The following is a 17046-nucleotide window of genomic DNA, read 5'->3' on the forward strand; positions in this document are numbered from 1 at the left end:
CAGAATATCTCTCCATTTATTTGTGTCTTCTTCTGTTTCTTTTAACAATGTTTTTTAGTTTTCAGTGTACAGATCTTTCACCTCTTTGGTTAAGTTTATTCCTAGGTATTTTATTCTTTTTGCTGCGATTGTAAATGAGATTGTATTTGTAATTTCTCTTTCTGCTACTTCATCATTAGTGTACAGAAACACAAACGCCTTCTCTCTTTTTTTCTTGGTGAGTCTAGCTGAAGGTTTGTCAATTTTGTTTATCTTTTCAAAGAACCAGCTCTTGGTTTCACTGATTTTTTTCTACTGTTTTTTCAGTCTCTATTTAATTTATTTCTGCTCTGGTTTTTATTATTTTCTTCCTTCTACTGATTTTGGATTTTATTTGGTCTTCTTTTTCAGTTCCTTTAGGTGCACTGTTAGATTGTTTATTTGAGGTTTTTCTTGTTTGTTGAGGTAGGCCTGGATAGCCATAAACTTCCATCTTAGAACCACTTTTGCTGTATCTCATAAATTTTGACATGTTGTATTTTCATTTTCATTTGTCTCCAGGTATTTTTTGATTTCTTCTTTGATTTCTTCATTGACCCAATCATTGTCTGGTATCATTTGTGTAATCTCCATATATTTGTGGCTTTTCTGATTTTCTTCCTGTCGTTGATTTCTAGTTTCATACCTTTGTGGTCAGAAAAGATGCTTGGTATTATTTCAAGCTTCTTAAATTCATTGAGACTTGTTTTGTGGCCTAATATGTGATCTATCCTGGAGAATGTTCCAAGTGCCTTTGAAAAGAATGTGTATTCTGTGGTTTTTAGATCAAACGTTCTGTATGTATCTCCTAAGTCCATCTAGTCTAATGTGTCATTTAAGGCCAATGTTTCCTTTTTGATCTTCTGTTTGGATGATCTATCCATTGGTGTAAATGGAGTGTTGAAGTCTCCTACTGTTATTGTGTTACTGTTAATTTCTCCTTTATGTCTGTTAATAACTGCTTTATATATTTAGGTGCCCCTATGTTGGGTGCATAGATATTTACAAGGATACGTATATCCTCTTGTTGGATTGTTTCCTTTATCATTGTGTGGTGCCCTTCTTTGTCTCTTGTTACAGTTTTTGTTTCAAAGTCTATTCTGCCTGATATAAGTATTGCTACCCCAGCTTTCTTTTCATTGCCATTTCCATGGGGTATCTTTTTCCATCCCTTCACTTTCAGATTGTGAGTGTCTTTAGGTCTGAAGTGTGTCTCTTGTATGTAGCATTTTAATGGGTCTTGTTATTTTATCCAATGGGCCACCCTGTGACTTTTGATTAGAACATTTGGTCCATTGACACGTGAAGTAGCTATTGATAAGTATGTACTTATTGCCATTTTGTTACTTTTTTTCTGGGTGTTTTAGTAGTTCTCTGTTCCTATCTTCTTCTCGTGCTCTCTTCCCTTGTAGTTTGATGGCTTTCTTTAGTATTATGTTTGAGTTCCCTTCTCTTAATTTTTTGTGTATTTATTATAGGTTTCTGATTTGTGATTATGATGAGGCTCATATATAGTAACCTACGTATATAGCAATCTATATTAAGTTGATAATCTCTTTAGTTTGACCTCTTTCTAAAAGTTCTATTCTTTTACTCTGCTTGTCCCATATTTTATGTTTTTGATATCATATCTAACCCCTTTTGTGTTTGTATGTGTATCCATTACCCTCTTATCATCAGAATAGGTAATTTTAGTACTTTCTATTTTGACTTTCATATTATCTTCATAGGTGGTTGATCTGCTACCTTTCCTGTATTTTTTGCCTTTACCAGTGATTTTATTGCCTTTTTTAAAAAAAATACTTTTCTTATTCCTATTTGTGGTCTTCTCATTCCCACTTAAATAAGTCCCTTTAACATTTCTTGTAAAACTAGTTTCTTGGTGATAAACTCCTTTGATTTTTGCTTGTCTGGGAAACTCTTTATCTCTCCTTTCATGCTGAATGATAACCTTGCCAAGTAGAGTATTTTTGTCTGTAGGTTTTTTCCTTTCAGGACTTTAAATATATCATGCCATTCCCTTCTAGCCTGTGAGGTTTCTGCTGAGAAGTCAGCTGATAGCCTTATGGGGTTTCCTTTTATGTAACTTGTTGCCCTTCTTTAGCAGCTTTTAGGATTCTCTCTCCATCTTTTATTTTTGACATTTTTTATTTATAATGTGTCTTAGTGTGGGCCTCTTTGAGTTTATCTTATTTGGTGCTCTCTGTGCTTCCTGTACCTGGATGTCTGTTTCCTTCCTTAGGTTAAGAAAGTTTTCAGCTATTATTTCTTCAAATAGATTCTCCGCCCCTTTGTCTCTCTCTTCTCCTTCTGGGACACCCATAATATGAATGTTAGTGCACTTGATATGGTCCCAGAGGTCCCTTAGACTGTCCTCATCCTTTTTAATCTTTTTTCTTTTATCTGGTCAGCTTGGGTGACTTCTCCTAGTCTTTTGTCCAGCTCACTGATCTGTTCTTCTATGTCATCTACTCTACTATTGAATCCCTCTAGTGAATTTTGCACTTACTCTATTGTAGTCTTCATTTCTGATTGGTTCTTTTCTATATTTTCCAATTCTTTGTTGATGTTATCACTGAGTGCATCCATTCTCCACCCAAGATCAGTGAGCATCCTTATGACTTTTTGTTTGAACTTTCTGTCAGGTAGATTGTTTATTTCTGTTTAATTTAGTTCTTTTTCTGGGGTTTTGTCCTGTTCCCTTGCTCAGAATGTGTTCCTGTGCCTCCTCATTTTGCCTCTTTCTCTGTGCTCATATCTATGTATTAGGTGGGTCAGCTATGTCTCCTGATCTTGGAGAAGTGGCCTTATGTAAGAGATGCCTTATGAGGCCCAGCAGTGTGCTTTCCTCTCATCATCAGTTCCAAATGTTCCAGGAGTGACCCCTGTGTGGGCTATGTGTGTCCTTTTATTGTGGCAGGGCTGCTCTTGCTGCAGGTGCCCAGGGAGACTAGGCTGTCCCTCTGGCCAGCTGGTTGTAATGCTCAGCTGTGAGTGGCTGCTATGGACCCTTCAGTCACTTTATTGGGCATGGGGAGCCCCAGCACAGTTGGCAGCAAGGTCTAATAGCACATTCCTGTTGCAGTTTTTCTGTTAAGTGAGTAGCCCCCAGCTTAGCTCGTTGCTAGGCTCAGGGGCTTACAATTGCTATAGGCCTCCAGTCTGCAAGGCTGTTGTCAGCTCTCTCAGGATTGCAGCTGAATGGGGCTGGCCCCAGGCACAGGAGCACCCAATTGTTTCAGGCTTTGAAAGGCAGGGCCAATCCCCTAAGTGGCTGTTTGAGAAGCACAAATCTTCTGCAACTGACAAGTCCCACTTCCCACAGGGCCACACACACCATCAACACAGTCCTGCCCTGTGTGCATATGCCAATCACCTAAAGCAGACCCAGTCACTCCACTACAGAGGCCTGTCACCCTCCACCAATGCCCCACACACTCTACCTGCTCCTTGCACATGCCCTGCCCCACAGATGTGGACCCACTCGCCTGACTACAGAGGATCCAGGCACCCAGTCTATGAAGACCCACAAGTTGCCCGAGGGCTTGCTGTTGGGTGGGGCCAATCGACCCTTGTCTTTTCTGAAGAGGCAGCATGTGCCGTGGTTAAGGACCCCAATGCTAAATTCATACTGCCTGGGTCAGGCACTGCCAGCAAGTGACTTGCTAGTCACCTTACCTGGAGCAAGCCTCTTCACCTCCACATGCCTCATTTTCCTCCTCCATAAAGTGGGGACAACATGCTACCTCCCAGGCTCCTGGGAACTACTGAATGGGAGACCTCCAGTAAAGAGCTGGCCCATGTTAACAGGCAACAACTGTTCATTGTTATTCTCATTATTAACCACAGACCCTGCCCTCCCAGAGTGTGCCGACTGGCCAAGAAAATTTAAGAAGCAATATCAACAAAGCCTGTTGGCTGTTGGATTAGGGGAAGTACGTATCATTCCCAGGTGCTATGAAAGCACACTGGGGGCATCTCAGCCTGGGGTGGAGGAGAGGCGAGGGTGTCTAACACAGATATAGACAGTGCCAGACACGGCTCTGGACCCCATGAACACCATAGATAGAACACAAAACAGAGTGTCTGCTCTCACAGGACTTCCATTCCAGTGGAGAGTCAGACAAATAAATGCGTAATATGTCAGGAGGTGATGTGCCATGATGAAAAAGTAAAACAGGCTAAGGGGATGGAAATTGAGCCCATCTGTGAAATGGGGAGGCCACAAGTCCCTAGCTCAAACCCTCATCACAAGGATGACAGGAAATACCGTGTAGAAAGTACTCCGCAGCCCAGTGTCTGACACAGGGTGTTAGATACTTCATACGCTTTGCCAGAGCTCAAGAAATGTTCACTGATTTGAATGGATTATTTCATTTATTTAAGAAGAATTTTTTTGAGAAGTTTTAAATACGTACCAGGCCCTGGGTGAACATCAGGATGACACGACCCAGCCGCGGTATTTAAGAAGCTCATAGCAGTCTGGTGGGGAGACAGATATACAGGCAATTCCAAATGTGTGATAAGAACCAAGAGTTATCAAACGTTTACTAGGTACCAGGCACTGTCTTGAGCATTTTATCTGAATTAAGTCATGTAACCTTTACAACAACTCTGAGCTAAGCACTGTTTTACAAATGAGGAAACTGAGGTACAGAGAGATTAGGTAATTAGCCCAGAGTTACACAGTCGGTGTAAAAGTGACACGGCTAGAATTCTGCACTAGGGAATCCTAGTGTGTTATGGGAGCCTAGAGGAGGGCTCCTGCCAGGACTGGTCAAGGAGGGCTTCCTGGAGGAGGGCCCATCTAAGATGAGGTTTGGGTGATAAGTAGATATTAGCTGGGCAGAGGCGGGAGAAGGACTGTTCAGGCAGAGGCAATAGCTTGTGCATGGGCCTGAAGTGAGAGAAAGCAGGCCTTTTTGGTGCCCAGCCATTATTCCGAGATTGGAGAGTGATGAGGAGGCAGCTGGACTGCAGGGCCGGGCCAGCAGGGAGGGCTTTGTGCCGCCTGAGAGACGTGGCCTTTCTCTGGGGCCCGGAGGCACAGTGAGGCGCCGGTGAGGAGCAGCTGCCCGCCTCCGGCCTGGGTCCTCCAGGTTGAGTGGGAAGAAACCTCACTAATGTGAATGCTTTGCGGGGATGGAGTGCAAAGGTGCACAGAGGGGCATCTTCGCAGTTTGGCTCCCTGAGCTGCCGGGTGCCCACGTTGGTGGGAACAGCCACTTGGCCAGGAGACTCCCTGGGGAAGTCAGCCTTCCAGTCAGGCCGGGGTCTCCCCAAAAGGATGTCTCTTAAAGAGCCAGAACAGAGAACGGGAGCAGGGAGCCCAGAGATGGGTCCCAAGGATGGCAACCGTGGACCAGTGGGGATTTGGGGCTTGAGTCTGCTTGTTCTTCTTGACTTAAAAAGAAAGAAAGAAAGAAACTGTTTTTGCGAGGTTGTGCAAGCATATGGCAAGATAAACAAACAATAATTCTAGAAGAGCCATGGAGCCGGCCGCATGAGGCACCCCCTCCCCCACCCCGGGCTCTCATCGTCCCTCTCCCAGGCTGCGCGCTTGATCATTTTCCTGGGTTGCCTTCAAAAGACGTTCTATGCATATATGCATAGGTTTATGTAGCTATATCCCATGGAAGAAGTTTAATAATGAATTTTAATATTCTTCTCTTTTCCGGGGGGAATGCATTAAAAAGTAGAATATGTTCATTGTAGAGAATATTGAGGGGAGGGGGGCGGAGCTGAAAAGCAGAACAAAAAGCTAGGCTGCAAAGGCAATCACTGCTAACGTTTTCAACCCAGGGTTTGTGCTTTAACAAGAAAAACAAATAACCTTTGAATGACATGGCAAAAAGCAGCTTTGCATTCTTTGCCCCGTTCCATCTGCCCCCTCCTAATGGCGTGATATTTGAAATAATGAGAATTACCATTACTTCAGAGGAGGGAACGGAGACTTGGAGAGCTCAAGTCCTCTGACGCGAGGTCTCCCAGCTTAGGCCCATCAGTCCCCGTGCTCCCCGCCCCCATCCCGCCCCCCTGCACCATCTCTCAGGCCTCGGGAGGGGCGCCACCCCGCTGCCCACAAGAGACAAAACCCGGCTTCCCACCTTTGTCTGCCGCTGCAGGTCCCCCTGCTGCAGCCGCCACCCGCTGCAGGGACTCATAGAATGAGGAGCTGACCTGATGGGGCTTCTCTCCCTCCTCCCTGCTGCTCTCCCCCTCCTGGGATGGGGGCTTGGAGAGGGAGGTACAGGGCGTGCTGAAAGTCCTGGCTTTGGGGTCCAACTGTCTGGATTTGTAGCCCAGCTTCGCCCTTACCAGCTGTGTGACCTTAGGCATGTTACTTAATCTCTCTGCGTCTGACTTTCCCCCTCTGTAAAATGGGACAGTGGCAGGACTTCCTCGTGGAGCTGTCGTGAGGATTCAGTGCCCATGCAGTGCAAGCACACAGTCGGCGCTCAGTGATGTGAGCCGCTATTCTTCTGATCCTCTCGGCCCAGAGTGAGGCAGGGAGGAGGGAGTTCTGTGTTCCAGGGCCCTGGCCCCACCTTCCCCGCCTCCCAGGCTCCTCTGCCCTCCAGCCCCAGCTTCCCCAAAGCCCACAGTCTTTGCTCATGCCTCGACCTCTGACCCTCTTCCCAGCCTTCCCAGCTGAGGAAGTCTTTCTCATATTTCAGGATTCAGAGGGAAGCCTCCAGGGATCCTCCCACGGACACGCCTCCACCCTCTATCCAAACAAACCTCTTCCTCCTGTGTGCGGGCACCACCAGACACTGGATGAGCATACTGTGCTGAAATTATTTGTGTAACCCAGGGGTCCCCCCAAACCCCCAAGAGACAAGGGTCACCAGTTCTTTAAAGTTGCATCCACAAACCCCTTGCACCTTCCCAACAGAGCCCTCCTCGGGCCAGACCCCTTTCTGGGAGAGCTCGCCCCCATCCCAGCCCCAGGGGTAGAGCCAAAGAAAGTGAAGGCAATCCGCTCCTGGCATTGTCTTGGTGCCAGGGATGACCCATGTGACACAGCTCGCCCAATCAGACGGAAGGGAAGGCTTCTTTCTCTTGCTGGGGAAGAGTAAGGATGTATGATGCTCCAGGTGTTGCTGGCAGCCATCTTGCCACCAAGAGGGCAGCTACCCTTGGACTGAAGCCAACAAGAAGAGCAGGAAACAGAAAGCTCTTGGGTCCTTATGCCATCATTGAACCACTGACTCAATCAATCCTGAGGCCAGGAAGGCCTCAGAATTTCTTGTTGGTGAAATAAATTCCCTTAACATTTAAGCCAATTGAGTCGGGTGTTCACATCTTCACTGATCACAGCACAAGAGCTCACATTTAATTTACTGAGCACTTACTACGCACCATGATGCTATTCTGAGAGCTTTACATGCATAAATTCATTTAACACTCGCAGCTACCTTCAGAGGTAGATGTGATCTGGGTCATGGTTAACCACATTTTCTGGATGAGAGAGACCTGCTGGGCTTCCCCAACTCTGCTACTGCATAAACTTGACCAGCCACTTAACCCTCCTATGCCTCAGTTCCCTCATCTGAAAATTGCACCTATTTCCTAGGGTTTTAATCCTAGTAAGGATTAAAATAGGATAATCCACAGAAGGTACTTATGTCAGTGCCTAGCAAATAGTAGGTGCTGAAAACACACATTATTCTTTATGTTATTAGGCCCATTTTACAATAGGGAAATGAAACCAAGGCTCAGAGAGTCCTCACAGGACCTACGATTACACACGTAGTAATAAGTGTGTCAGACCCACATAATCTGGCTGTAAAGTCTGCGGTCTTCACCACAGGACTCAAACCCCCAGTGCCGGCCTGGCGAGAAGCGCAGCTCACAGGCAGCCGTCTCATTCCAGAGCTGCATCCACCAAATTCTCCAGATGCCTGGAGTCTCCCATGTGTGCTGTCCACACCCCCTCACACTCCTGGAACACCACCCCACCCTTCCCACCCTCAGCGTTGACCAGGCTGGGGCGTGGCGCGTGGTCTGGAAGGCTGGTAGTGACAGTGGAGGGAAGCCACCACTGAGCGACAGAAATCTGAGTCTGAAATATCCTTCTTCTTACATGTCCAGCAAACTTTCCACCCCAGGAAGTTCTGGAATCTAGACAGTTCGCTTCTTTCCTCTGGTTCCATTTCTCTGCTCTCATCCCCTCCTCTTGCTGGCAGGTCTCAAGTCTCCTCTTATTTCCTTACCCAAGGCCTCCCGGCCGCCCTCCAGGCCTCCAGGCCATGGCAGGGAGGGGCTGTGGCTTCCATACCCAAGCTGGCCATCGATGCACTTAGCCGTGCAAAGACCCTCATCTTCCTAGAGGAACTCGGGGACCAGGTTTCGGTTGAACACGTTTTCCTGCCTCACTGGCCTGTGAGCCTCTCAAGGCTCTGGGCTGGGTGGATTCAGGCCTCTGACTCAGGGCCCAGCCTTATTCCAGTGAATGTCCAAGGAAAGAAGGATGAATTGGCCGCACTCCTTGCCCTTCCGGATCCGGCTGCCCGCCCCACCTCCCGGTGAGTCAGCGCTGTCGCCAGTCCTCTCGGCCTTTCCTGTTCTCCTCTCGGGCTCTGGAAGAACAGCAGGATGTGAGCTGCGCCCAGGCCTTTCTTGGCCTTGGCGGCGTGGCAGCTGTTGGCAGGCTGTCCCTTGGAGGCTGGGCCCGTTGCTCAGCTCCCCACATCCCACAGCCAGCCCCCGCTTCTCACCCCGGGGATGGGAGAATCCCATCCCAAGAGATGAGGAATGGATGCCCGTGGATGGGTGGGTACCCAGTGCACCCCAACCCCTGAACAGAGGGGGCGGGGCCGGAGAAGCTCAGAGGATGAACCTGCAGCTGGAGGCCTGGGTTTGAATCTCCGAGCACCTTACTTTAACTCTTTGCCTCATTTGTTAACAAATGTGGGTAATAAAAGTCCCTCCTCCGAGGCTGTGAGGGGCAAACGTCTTCACATCTGTAAAGCACTCAGAAGAGCACCCGGCACACAAGAGGCGCCCAGTCAGGGTCTGTTTCACGAAAAACACAAATTCAGTACACATTTAGTGAGGGCCCACCGTGTGCCAGGTCCAAGCCAGGTTCTGCGGACACAGCAGTGAAAACGAACAAGGACACAGCGGCTGGCCTTAAAGAAAGGCCATGTGGCCTCCCTGCCAGGGGGCCTGATCAGGAGAGGGGCGCGGAGCCTGGGAGTCTGTTGGCAAGGGACACCTACAGTCAAGTCCCCGATTTACAAGTGAGGAACTGAGCACAGAGAGGTTAAGTACCTTGCTCAAGGTCACACTGCCAGGAAACGGTAGAGCCGGGACTGAACCCCAGGCAGCCTGGCAGAGCAAAAAGCAGAATGACACAATTAACTAATAAGCGTCCTCTGTTGGGTACCCACAACACGTACTGCAAAGTACATCATTTTCTTTCATCCTCACGCCACCAGACAAAGCAGGTACCATCACCGTCCCCATTTCACAGGTGAGGGGATGGGAGGCCCGGGGAAAGTTCTCACAGCGGCCCAGCTGGGCTGTCTAGAAACTAGATTATCCTGCCACCCCCGACCCTGGCCTGGCTGGAGCCTGTGCCGTCCCCCTCCGTCACTTCTGGGCCCAGGAGAGTGCATGCAGAGAATGCAGAAGCCAGCAAACCACAGTCTGAACAAACGAGCATTATGAGCGGAGTCCTTCTGCCAAGCAGAGAGAGCCCCGTGAAGCAGCCAGAGCCAAGGGGACACCGTCCTGGATCAGCCGCAGCCCCTGCCTCCAGCCTGACCCCGAGATCCAGGATTCTCTGGGAAGACTGGGTGACTCGGGCTGAGGACACCCCAGGGGTCACAGCAGTGCTCAAGCTCTGCCAGACCCTCCACCCACATCAGGTGAAGGTGGAACTTCACAACCACCTTACGAAGAAGGTCCTAGTATCACCCCCATTTTGCGAGGGGCAAGACCGTCGGGTGTTGAGAGCCCTGACACTGGAGCCGGCGTCTGAGTCCCACCCCAGCGCCTCCTCTCCAGGCCTCAGTTTCCCCCTTGCTGGAATGAGGGTAACAGCAGGGCCTCCGTCCCCCGGGGGAGATGAAAGAACTAGACTGCCGGGACTCGTAAAGCACTTAGAAGAATACCTAGCACATAGTAAGCACTGTGTGTTTGCCATTTTAAGGAAACTGAGGCTCAAGGAAGTTCTGTGACCTGCTGCACGTGACTCAAGTGCCGCGCGGAACAGCCAGGACTTGCACTCTAGTCTGTCCAACTCCGAAGCGGCCTCTTGTCCCATGTGAAGGGCCGCGAGCTCCCGGACGGATGGGCAGGGTTTTAGAGCGAAGGGAGACAGACGTTTCAGGCCGAGGACAGGCGTTTGGGGGAGTGGCAAGGCAGAGCAAGGCAGGTGGGACCGCAGAGGTGGTTTGAGGCCAGAGGAGGGAGGACCTCTGTAGTGGTCAGAACTCCTGGGTTCAAGAGACAGAAAACACAATCTCGAGAGGCTTAAATGAAAAGCAAATTGATTGACTCAAGGAACTGCAAAATTCAGTTTATCTGCTTCAGGTACAGCTGGATCTAGGATTTCAAATGATGCCATCAGGATTTGGTCCTCCATCTCTCTGCTTTTCCCTGTGTTGGCTTCACTCTGGAGCAGGCCCTTTCTAAATTCAGGCAGCTCCAGGCTGACACTCTCCCAGTTCCAAGCCCAGTAGGAGGAAACATTCATTTCTCCAAATGTTTAAACACAGGATCTGGAATTGGAACTCCCTGGACTGGTTTGGGTCATAAGACTACGCCTGAAGCAGTCCCTGTGCGGAGGTGGAGTAGAAGACTCTGATTGACTAGGTTGGGGTCACCTGCCCGAGACATGAGCCCCACCCAAACCACATGGACTGAGAGTGGGGCAGGGATGGCTTCCCAGGAATAAAGGCATTTAGAGATCAGAAGGAAAAGGAACAGGTGCTGGGTGAGCAAAGATGACCGTCTGGACCTTGAGCTCCTGGTCCTTTGGACAGTGGGGAGCCAGCGAAGGCTTTAATTTGGGGACTGAGCAGCCTAGATCAGATTTGGGCTTTAGGAGTCGAGAAGGGGAGCGGATGGGAGCAGAGATACTTGTAGGAAGGTGCAAGACCCTTTAAGAGATCCTGGAGGCCTGAGGCAGATGGCACGGAGAGGAGGGGAAGATGCAGAAGATGCCTGGCTGGGATGCCCCTGTTGTTACTGGAACGGCTGTTCCAAGGACCAAGACCACATCACCCTCTTGCTATGGGCCTGCAGATGCCAGTGAGAGCGTGGGCTGAGGGCCCAGCCTCCCCTCCCCCCAGAGCCCCATGACTAACTCTTTCCCTCCATCTGCTCCCACACTGACTTGCACCCCTCCCACCCTGGGGTCCCAGGGAATCTGATCTCCTGTGGCCCCGGTTGTGGGGCGGTCACCTTGACATCGGGTGGTGGACGGGGCGCTGAGCTCCTTCAGCTCTCCCAGCCTCAGCAGCCATTCCCCAGTTTCCAACCTCCCACCCCACGCCCTGGGGCCTGGGACATCACCCCGCAGGCTCCGGGCCGGGCCAGCTCCTCTCCTGGTGAAAGGAGCCATTGTGAGGTCAGCCTGGGAGCTGGCAGGCGCTGCGCTGGCACACGTGGCTCCCGGAGGCCCCGGGGTCTGGCGATTCCTGTCTCTGCTGCTGGGACCTGCCCAGAGAGAAGGGGTAAGGTCAGAGGGGCCTGGGCTATCATGGGGGCTTCTGGGCCTGCTGCGGCTGGACCCTGAAGATCCGCTGCATTCTGATTTCCATCTGTCTCGGGTCCGAGGGAGGAGACTGGAGGGCAGGGCCGGCCGCTGGGACCTTCAGAAACTTGGAGCAGGAAGGACTTGCCAGCTGGGCCCTGGCATATCTGGGGCCCTCGCCAAACTGAAAGCCACGGTGTCCTAAACCCGGCCAGAACCCTGTTCCCTGGTGGCCCGGCCAAACCTGCAGAGCCCTGGAGGGAGAGGCAGGTCACTGAGGCCATTCAGGAAAGGTTAGCAGGTTTGGGGACGGGTGGTGAGAAAGGGAGGAGCTGAGGACTTGCAGTTATGTCACAGACTACCAGAGACCTGCCAGACTGAGTCATAATACTTAGCTACTATTTATTGAGCACTTAGTAAGCGTTGGGCACAGTGCCAAAAATTTTACATCCATTATCTCATTTAGTTCTCACAGCATCCATATAAGGTAAGTATTATCTATCTGTAGGGCTTTCTGGTACAGCTGTCCAGGTTGTTCACTGCACAAGGGACCCAACCAAGGGAGGCATGTGAAGGCTAAAATCTACCTGCTGCTCTGCTCACCAGCTGTATTCCTGTAGATCTGTGTCTATAAAAAGGTACAGCTGAGGGAAGGTGGGCTCTGAGGAGATGAAATGGCTTGTCCAAGACCCCACAACTAGGAAGTGACACAGCTGGGATTCAAACTCAGGTCTGTCTGACTCCAAAACCTCTCAGTTAACCGCTTTGCTCTCTCTGTTCAGGCCCGTTCACTCACCCTCTCTACCTTCCTGTTTCCTCAGGACCCAGCCTCTCAGGTCAGCAGTGTGGTGCAAGGCAGAGGCAGGGCTGGGAGGCAGGAGACGGGGCTGCGGTCCCAGCCCTCCATCTTACTCACCTCTCCTGGCCTCACCTCGTCTCCTCATCCGGGAGCGGGTGTGTCAATTAAAGCTCTTTAAAAGCAAGTGACAGAGACCTGCTTTGGCTTAGTGAAGCGAAACAAGAAAAAAGGGCTGCATCGGGAGGATCTGGGGCTGCCCACAGAATGGGAGGAGGCGCTAAACTAGGCCTCAGAAAGGCCAGAACCCGGGGCCACTCCAGGGATCCGGGAGCAGGGACCCGTGAACCGCATCTAAGGCTAGTTCCCTAAATAATAACCCAGGCCCTGTTGTCGGAAGAAGAGAGCGTGGCTGCGGCAGCCCCAGACAGCTCCTGTCCACGTCCCACATCAGTGAGGAGGCGGGCCCACCGGGGCGCCTGAATCGAGTGAGTTCTGATGGGGAAGCTCCGTGCAGGCTGCCAAGCAGCCCGAGACGCACGGGAGCATCGTGTGTCCCTCTGTCCCTCCCATCCAGGGCAGGGACGCAGGGGGAGCACGCCAGCTTCTCGTCCTGGCTTTGCCACTGACTGGTTATGTGTCCTTGGGCAAGTCACTCTTCCTCCCGGACCAGAGTTTTGTCATCTCTCGAAGACAGTGATCATCTCTAAGACCAGTCCTCAGCTCACTAAGGTGTTCGCAGCCCATCCCAGGGGAATTTGAGAAATTAAAAGATGTTCCTGGAAGCAACCACTTCACCTGAGGGAATGAATCATAAATGATGGCACTTCAGGCCGCTGTGAAGAAGATATCAGGTGACATCAAGTGGAAAAACACCCCTCTCCCCCAGGAACCCACGCAGGAAGACGGGCAGCGCGGGCACAGCGCCCCCACCTGGGGCTCCAGAACATCTGCCGTGAGGGGCTGCGGAGAGTCCCTGCTCTGGGGCGAGAGGTTGATCCCAGTTGAGATTTCATTCGCTGGAGGGCTTCCAGGCAGAGGAAACACAGCTGGCCCTCAGGAGACACGGGCCTCTGGACCACGTGTGCCACAGTGCCTTTGTTGAAGGAACACACAGATTTGTGACAGCAGATCGAGGCTCTGTGCAAAAAGAACATCAGTTCTCTCCCGGCCTCAGTGTCTGCATCTGTCAGATGGGGATACGGTCATTGTGCCAACCTCATGGGGCCTTTCTGAGGACCCCCTGGGACAATAGAGCTGAAAGAAAACCTGAGGACACAGAGGGCCAGGGGCCGAAGAAGGGCTAGAACATCCGCTCCACAGGGCGGGGCCTGAGTCTGTCCGTGCACTGCTGCGTCCTCCGTGCAACGCGGGCTCCGGCACACAGCAGACGCTCGAAAATTGTCTGTTGAGGATGAATAGCTGACACGCAATACGGACTTGTGCTGCAAGCCCTGTTCTGAGAGTTTTCCATGCACGCACGCTTCATCCTGACAATAATACAGGTACTGTCGTCCCCATTTAGAGATAAGGCAACTGAGAGACAGAGGGATTATGTCACCTGCCCAAGGCCAGGCGGCTCGTAAGAGCAGGGCTGGCTTCCACCTCCCGCAGGCCGGCTCCAGGTCTGTGCTCTCACACAGAGTGCTCCTGTCTGGCTGCTCCTGTCTGAGTGCTCCTGTCTGGCTGCTCCTGTCTGAGTGCTCCTGTCTAGCTGCTCCTGTCTGAGTGCTCCTGTCTGGCTGCTCCTGTCTGAGTGCTCCTGTCTGGCTGCTCCTGTCTGAGTGCTCCTGTCTGGCTGCTCCTGTCTGGATGCTCCTGTCTGGATGCTTTACTTACGCGTGAGGGAAGGAAGAAGCTCGTGTGGGTATTTATGAATGAGGTTTGGGATTCCTCGTCTCTTTGCTTTGGGAAGAGGGTCTGAAGCTTCCAGCAAGGATTCCTGTTTTTCACTCATCTGTCAGCAGCTTCTGGTATTTACAGAAAACACTTCGCAAATGCAACAACAAAACTGGCCTCATCATCTGTCTCCAAACCTGGCATCCTCTTCCCCTCCTCCCGGTGGCAGCTCGTGCTGTCACTGAGGACGGGTGCCCCAGACAGAAACTTGGAGTCATTTTTGACACCCTTCCCTCTTTCCCCTGGACAGTCTCCTCAAGGTCACAGCAGAAACTGTCTCACAGTAAGTTCATCCAGCTGTCACCCCTGTCATCCTCCAGGTATAACAGCTTGTGGAGGGCTCCCCTATGCTTTAAGATTTCAGGAAAAATTGGCTCTCACGGGCTGTCCCCCTGTGATGAGATTTATGGCTTGTCTCCTGTTCCAGTTAAACTATCGCTGCAAAATGAATCAACCAAAACTTCGTAGCGTAAAACAATGCCATGTTGTTATTCTTTCTCAGAGTTCTAGGGGCCGACTGGGCTCAAAGAGGGGTTCTTGCTCATGTGGTCGCAAATAGAAGGTGAATGGCATTGGAGTGACCACAGGCTTCCTCACCCCCGTGTCTGGCAGTTGACACTGGTTGTCAACCAGGATGGCAGCTGGGACTGTTGGCCAGAACATCCACGCACGGCCTCTTCATGTACCCTGGGCACAGCATGGCAGCTGGATTTCAAGAATAACTAGCCCCAGAAATAGAAAGTGGAACCTACCAGACTCTTAAGATTTGAGTCACTTCCACCATATTCCATTGGTTGAGCAGTCACAAAGCTCATATTCAAGGGGAGGGCACCCAGAACGCCACCTCTCAATGGGAGGAGTGTCAAAGAATTTGGGGGCCATGTTTTTAGAACCACTTCACCTCCCAATGTGCCTGGGGCCTCCTAGGGAGGGGCTCCATTTCTCCTAGTCAACCTCTTCTAGTCCTCCTTCCCTGGCACCTGCTTCTGCTGAATTCTCCATCTCCTCCAGTTCTCAACTCCCTTGAAGGCCCTTTCTACAACCCTGGCAGCCCTCGGGTAGAACGCAGCCCTTTTTTCTTAACTTTCCCCAAGGTCATGTGTGAAGACACGGGAGACATTTGCTGATTCACGGGTGAGGGCCGAGGGCACTGGCATTGCAATGCAGCTTGTACAGATGATTTAAAATGGAGCATCAGTGCTCTCTCTTCTCAGAGCCTTCAGCCACCCTGCGCCTCTCCTGCCTTGGCTCCATCTTCCCACCAAGTTGCCAGAACCTCTCCCACCTTCCAACCACTCTCATGTGCTCTTTCATCTCCCCTCCGAATTCCACTTCCTTTATCACCCTGACCAGTTAAGTTCTCTGCCTCCCCTCCTCCCCAGCATGTCCCAGCGCATCAAGGGCTCTCTCCCCACAGTTGCAATGTCTTCTGAGCCAAGAGGACTGCTCAGCACAGGCAGCTCCCTCCCCTAAGAGGAATTCGGTTGCCAGAACATTTCCCCTCCTCCACTCTTGGCGTTGGAAGGGCCCTGAGCAATCCTTTAACCCAACATCTTCCAGACCATGTTCCTGGGAACAGCCTTAGTTCTTACGGTCCGCCATAGATGCTCCACAGAGGTTGTGCGGTCAAATGTGCGTGGGAAGTTCTGGATTAAAGAGAAGCAGGCCCCTCCACCTGCAGCACCAAACAGCACCTTCTGCCATCAAGGGAATGCTCTGGTCCCTTCTGGGCAATACGGTGCCGCTGGCCATCGGGTCTCCTGGGCACTTGAAATGTGACTGCTGAGACTGAGGAACTGAATTTCCAATTTCAGTTTCCATAACCACATGTGGCTGGTGGCCACCACATTGGATAGCACAGCCTCAGAGCCTTCATTATTCTAATAGGTGTTAAGTGGCTTTCCCCAACATGTTCGCTCAAAGATTCAATCTCTCTCTCTCTCTCTCTTTGCTGATGGTGTGCTGTTAACCCCTGTTTCGCAGTTTGGCAAATGCTCCTGTGGTCCAATCCTTACTGGACAGATGAAGAAACTGATCCCAGAGAGGGCAAGGGACTTTCACAGCAAGTTAGATGCCCAGCGGAGGTTTGAACTCAGGCATCTTCTCTCTCCTAGTCCAGCTCTGACTCCCTGGGTCTTTGACAGCTTTAAGTGAGGGCTGAAGCCAAAAGGAAGGACAGACACAGAGTTTGCTGGGTGTTCAGCTCCATGGCAGGAGCTCCCACATACACGGACTCCTTTCACCCTCTCAACAACCCTGTGAGGTGGGAATTACCAACCCCAATATCCACATGGGGAAACTGAGGGTCAAAGAGGGGAAGGGACTTGCCCAAAGGATGTACGCAGCAGAGCTGTGTCCTAATGTGCAATCAGCAGGAAAACGGTGGGGAAACGCCCGGAAGGCGAAGAATAAGAATCTGTAAACAATGAACAAAGAATTGGGGCGGGGGTAGCAGCGCAGGGAAGCGCTCACAGGAAAATCAGGATCCGCAGAGAAAACGTTTGCAGAAACCAAAGCTAAGAATGACCCCAACCACCAGTGACCCGGGAGGGGCGGGCCGCTGTCGTCAGGCAGCCATTCTAGGCTTGGCCGGCCACCCACGGGGGAGGGGGCTAGTGTGAATGCT

This window comes from Equus asinus, chromosome 5 (genome assembly GCF_041296235.1).
Source record: "Equus asinus isolate D_3611 breed Donkey chromosome 5, EquAss-T2T_v2, whole genome shotgun sequence".
In the NCBI taxonomy this organism is placed as follows: domain Eukaryota; kingdom Metazoa; phylum Chordata; class Mammalia; order Perissodactyla; family Equidae; genus Equus; species Equus asinus.